General features: G+C 44.9%; 1 protein-coding gene across 1 annotated transcript in view; it reads right to left on the reverse strand.

The window, feature by feature from the left end:
* CHST12 (carbohydrate sulfotransferase 12) overlaps positions 1-5,184 on the reverse strand; it is a 32,747-nt gene extending 27,563 nt beyond the window's left edge. Inside the window, exon 1 of the mRNA XM_073636718.1 lies at positions 5,020-5,184. The gene's annotated coding sequence lies outside the window, so the exon portion shown is untranslated. The remainder of the gene's footprint in view (positions 1-5,019) is intronic.
* Positions 5,185-6,000: the final 816 nt, after the last annotated feature.

Raw genomic sequence — 6,000 nt, forward strand, 5'->3', positions numbered from 1 at the left:
GCAGCCATTGGCTCGCGCTGCTGTCAATCACATCCGATGACGCGGCGCGCCGGGGGGCGGGGCCGAGTGATACAGCGAGCGGCTATAGCCGCCGGCTGTATCACGGGAGCGCGCCCGCAAGCACTCACCACCGTGCGAGGGAGCTCGCATTAAGGTGGTGAATGCTTGCGGGGAGGAGCTGAAACAGCCGCCGAGGGACCCCAGAAGACGAGGTTCGGGGCCACTCTGTGCAGAACGAGCTGCACAGTGAAGGTAAGTATAACATGTTTGTTATTTTTAAAAAAAAAAAAAAAAAACACCTTTACAAACGCTTGAAGTTAGAAGCTGATTGGCTACCATGCACAACTGCACCAGATTTTGCAATCTCCAGTTTTAGTAAATGAAGCCCACTTTGTACTGAATGTCAACATGCATCATGACATGATTTGACGAGTGCCTTAGGTGATGTGTTTGCATCAAATTTCAAAAGAAAAAAGCATTGAGCAAAGTGCAAATCCAACCGAAGTCTAGATTCACACCTACATATTTTTCCAGATTATACTTTTTCCAGTGAAATCATTGTAAAAGCCAGTGGGGGGCTCATAAGATACGAGTCCTTAAAACTTTGTTGAAATTGTTTAGACTACTTCCCATGCTCAAAATGTCAATAAGGTTGGACTTGAACAGAATGGAGCAGTAAGTCTGCCAAGCTAAATAAGTGATGAAATTATGATGATCACACTGCGATCTTTATCCATCCAAAACATATTTTAGTTATGAGCGTACTCTGATAAGATAAACTGTTTTAGTAGAGTCCAGTAACAACAATATGCTGATGAAGCTTCCAGCTCTGCACAACATGGACTCTAGTCTGAATTGTCCTTCTAAGTCTAAAAAGTGAACCTTCAACTAAAATTCGAAAACTGCCTCTATTAGCTCTCAAAAATATATGTACAAACTAGAGGTAAAAGACTAATGTCGAATACACACAATGAGAAAAATCAGACGAAAAATACCGCTTCTGAAGCGATCGCACAATAAGCTGGTACGCAGCTTTCAAGAGCCGACCACAACAGTTCATGCGAAATTATCCGAGGGGACAAACAAACATTTTTCTTGTACGATGCCAGAATTAACAATTTTCATTAAATCAGTACAGTATTAGTCCAAAAAATAAAAATAAAGAATTCGGAAGACCAAAATCGCACATGTTCGGAAATGAAAGAACACATTACATCACTTCCAAAGTTGTATTCTGTCGTACAAGAATTTTCATAACTTCAGTAACCTATCGGCCTTCGATAAGAGAATAGCATTAAAAAAAAAAAAAGAAAAAACGATCATTCGTCTGATATTCTCATCTTGTGTACAAGGCTTAAGATGCTTACCAACAACCCCAGGTTCCAGCCTGTTGACCCCATGTGTGTACAAACCAGTGTAGTAGTAGAAATGGGAACTCTCCCTTGTGGGCAGATACTAAAGAATAGGGCAGAGCTAGGGGTGTTCAGAGGTTAAAGGTGACACAGACTGCTAACTTGATCGAAGATGAACCCCACCTAAAGAGATCTTAAAATCTAGATGCGTGTATAAAAACCAAGATCAGAATTGTCCAGGATACAGCATTTTCTGTCACTCTACAGATGTAAAAGCTGAACAATGAAGAAACAAAATATGAGAATTGATGGCTTTGAACTTCAGTGTTGGCAAAGAATTCTTAAAATAACGTGGGCAGCAAAAGAAACAAATGAATCTTTCAAGCTCAACCGAAGCCCAGGTGACAAGACCAAAGCTGTCATGGTTTGGACATCACTATATGCCAAATGTTTTAGCAGACACTTGACCACCTATCTGCATAACCAAAATATGTGACCACCTCTCAAATGAATCCTTCAACAAATCAAACCCACCCTTTCTAGAAGCTCAGGTAATTAGACTAAAGCAGCCTTTTTTGGACATAGATTATATGGCCAAAATGTTGGCTATGAGACCATCACACCTACCTATATGGGCAAAAGTATGTGATACTGTATGTGACCACCCCTCCAACAGACCAAACCAAACCTTTCTAGAAGCCCAGATGACAAGGACAAAGTTGTCAGGGTTTGAACATCACTATATGCCAAATATTTTAGCAGACACTTGACCACCTATCTGCATAACCAAAATACGTGACCACCTCTCAAATGAATCCTTCAACAAATCAAACCCACCCTTTCTAGAAGCCCAGGTAATTAGACTAAAGCAGCCTTTTTTGGACATACATTATATGGCCAAAATGTTGGCTACGAGACCATCACACCTACCTATATAGGCAAAAGTATGTGATACTGTATGTGACCACCCCTCCAACAGATCGAACCAAACCTTTCTAGAAGACCATATGACAAGGCCAAAGCTGTCAGGGTTTGAACATCACTATATGCCAAATATTTTTTTAGCAGACACTTGACCACATATCTATAATGGCCAAAAGTTGTGACCACCCCTCCAATGGATCCTTCAACAAATCAAACCCACCCTTTCTAGAAGCCCAAATGAATAGACTAAAGTGGTCTTTTTTTTAAGCGCCCTGAGTGCAATCGCATATGTAAGCCCCGCATGCATACGTGAACAGCTATGGCACAACACATGTGAGGTATCACCACGAACGTCAGACAGTAGTTGATCTGACGTTCAATTACCTCCTGTGTAAATCTAAAGTTGTAAACTGTAAAAGTGTTTAAAAGGTTGCCTCCTGTGTAAATCTAAAGTCGTAAACTGTAAAAGTGTTTAAAAGGTTGCCTATGGGTAATAAAATCTACGTAGTTTGTTGCCATTGCACATGCGTGCGCAATTTTACTTCCATTCATGTGATTCCAGTTTTTTTCAGACATGGGAGGTTCAGCACCACAGGTGGTTGTTACCAGTCTACATGAAAATTAATTCTGCCTAGGAAATGGATACTCCTCCAGAATGACCTCTACTTGTCAAGGAATTTTTTGGATAACTCCTCCCAAGAGCCATCCCGCCACTTGCATTAGGACTATTGAGAAGAGTACTGGCAGGGTGCTGTGCTGTTTTCAGGAAGCTATGTACAGCACCCTGTCAGCACCTCCCACCTGCCATTATCTGCCTATAGTGCATAAAGAAGCACAGAGATCCAATGATGACATCGCCGGATCTAAAATGTAATACTAGCGTGTTCATGAAAACAGGAAAGAATGAACCAGGGAAGGTGTAAGATAAGCAGATTACAATACAGCTTTGAGTGAAAAAAAACTACAATTCCCATCTGTCACCACAGCAGGCCTTGTAGTTCTCAATACAATGGCGTCACTTCATTCATAGTGCATCAAAGCTTCCTCCAGCCCCATAAATGATCTGTAGCTGGAGAAAAAGTCTGCAGGAGCCAGGGCATTGTCCCCGCCATCCACAGCGCAATGCTCTGCAGGCTCAACACAAAACAAATAATAAAAACCCTTTTTTTACAACACAGCTGCGTTTTTTTTTATTATTATTTTGTGTAAAGTGTGGAATTACCCTTTAAATTGCCACCAATGTCTTCAGCAGATTTTACACACTCCCGGCAGCTGAAGCCACCAATGGCTGTGCAGCTGGCAAATCACTTCCATACAACCCAGTAACTGCGGAACAGCCCCCTGGCCAATGCCCCGCCGTGTTTTTTTGGGGGCTCTGCGCACAAACCGGGGACAGCCATAGCGGGTGCTTAAGGGTAAAGCGGGAGGGAGATCAGAACAGACGCTTCCTGCTAATGACCCAGAAGTGTTATCACAGCTCCCCAGTGCATTCGTTTCAGTGAAAGATAGGGGAGACATCGGGGGGGTCTTTAATGTGGTTGTAAAGGCAGAGGGTTTTTACCTACATGCATTCTATACATTAAGATAACAAACCTTCTGTGTGCAGCAGCCTCCCTCAGCACCCCCTAGTAGTTACCTGAGCCCCATCTTCCTCCAGCGATGTGCACAAGTTACTCGGCCGTCCGGGACTCTCCTCCTGATTGGCTGAGACAGAGAAGTGATGCCATTGGCTCCCTCTGCTATCAAAGTCAGTTAGCCAATCAGGAGAGAGAGGGGGGTGGGGCAGAAAAAGGGTTCCGTGTCACTCAGCTCGGGTGCCCCCATAGCAAGCTGTTGGGAGGGGCCAGGTGTGCTGCGAGAGGACCCAAGAAGAGGAGGATCGGGGCTGCTCTGTGCAAAAGCACCACACAGAGCAGGTAAGTATAACATGTTTGTTATTTTAAGAGGAAAAAAAAAACAAAAAAAAAGAGAGACTTTACAATCACTTTAAGACTCTTCTCATTAGGGAGAACCTGTCACCAAAAAATGTATCACAATGTTTCCCGATTGGCCAAAGCTCCAGGCCACCCTATTGGATGCCTGGCATTCAGGAAGAGGAGCGGGGGAGAGAAGCTGCTGCCTGGCAAGTGTCAAGGAGGTCTGCCAGAACCGCGCCTGGGGGGGGGTTGGATGCACTACCAGAGCCGTGCCGGGGGGGGGGGGGGGCTGGGTGCTGCCAGAGTGCCAGAGCCACCCCTGGGGGGGGTGCTGCCGGAACTGCATGCGGGGGGGGGGGGGTCAGTGGGCACAGTGGCTGCATATGATGGGCACAAGTGGCTGCTGGCTGCCTGACGGGCAAAACTGGCTGCCTACGACGGGCACAATTGGCTGCCTACGACGGGCACAGAGAGGCTACAATTGATGGAGGGTGGGGAAGGAGGGGGTTTCAGTATTTTTCAGTTTGTTTGCGCCCCCCCAAAAATTCTGAGCACCAGCCAGCACTGCTTTAAGGAGGTTGTAGCACAAGGAGCAGATGTGTGTAGATCATCCCGTGTGCAGCAAGCTCCCAGTGTGGAGGAATGTATAGAATCAGCAGTCCCCCTCCCCCTGGATGGGGTGTTTAATGTTCAGGCAGCGGTATGGAGCGAGTCAGTACACATCCCCCCACCCGGGCCCTCCAGGGAAGAAGAGGAGGAGGGTCAGTGATCGCCATAGAGCGGCGCTGTCAGCAGATGGGATGAGAGTACAACATACACACACATACCTGCGGGCCCCCCTAGGGTGACACACACTTCATGTCTGCAGCCGATCGTCCTCATGTAGCCGGAGGATGACAACAACCGGACCGCTCCGCTCCGATCTCCAGGCTGCTCTAACCACCCCGCTATCCAGCTAAGCCGGGGACCGCAGCCCCGCCCACAGACAGGGACCAGAGAGGCGGAGCCCTCTACATCAGCTGCCTGCGAGAGGCAGCGCCGCCATCTTTGTTGTGGTTGCTGAGGGTAGCAGTGCATCATCAGCTACTTCTCTTGTCCTGGAGGCTTAATGACATAGCTCACAACTGTCCCTAATTTGGAGCAAAGTCCCTCTGTCCCTCTCTCCTCCTCATTTGTCCCTGATCTATATATTTATGTATAAAATGCACTATTTATCTTCCAAAAGTGTTTCCCTGTGCTAAACCTTTCATCCAAATTCTAAATGGCTGCATTTGTAAATGTCAAAAGCCAATATAAAGGAATGGTAACAGTAAAAAAAATCACTTGTGGGTTTAACTAATCTTTATTTTTTGTATAATTCTCCTTTAACCACTTAACCGCTTCAGCCCCGGAAGATTTTACCCCCTTCCTGACCAGAGCACTTTTTGCGATTTGGCTTTGAAAATTGCGCGGTCGTGTGACGTTGTACCCGAACAAAATAGACGTCCTTTTTTTCCCCACAAATAGAGCTTTCTTTTGGTGGTATTTGATCACCTCTGCGGTTTTTATTTTTTGTGCTATAAACAAAAAAAGAGCGACAATTTTGAAAAAAACTCATTATTTTTCACTTTTTGCTATAATAAATATCCCCCAAAAATATATAAAATTTTTTTTTCCTCAGTTTAGGCCGAAATGTATTCTTCTACATATTTTTGTGTAATATGCAATAAGCTTATATTGATTGGTTTGCGCAAAAGTTATAGCGTCTACAAAATAGGGGATAGATTTATGGCATTTCTATTATTAATTTTTTTTTATTAGTAATGGCG

The sequence above is a fragment of the Aquarana catesbeiana genome, linkage group LG06 (genome assembly GCF_042186555.1).
Source record: "Aquarana catesbeiana isolate 2022-GZ linkage group LG06, ASM4218655v1, whole genome shotgun sequence".
Classification (NCBI taxonomy): domain Eukaryota; kingdom Metazoa; phylum Chordata; class Amphibia; order Anura; family Ranidae; genus Aquarana; species Aquarana catesbeiana.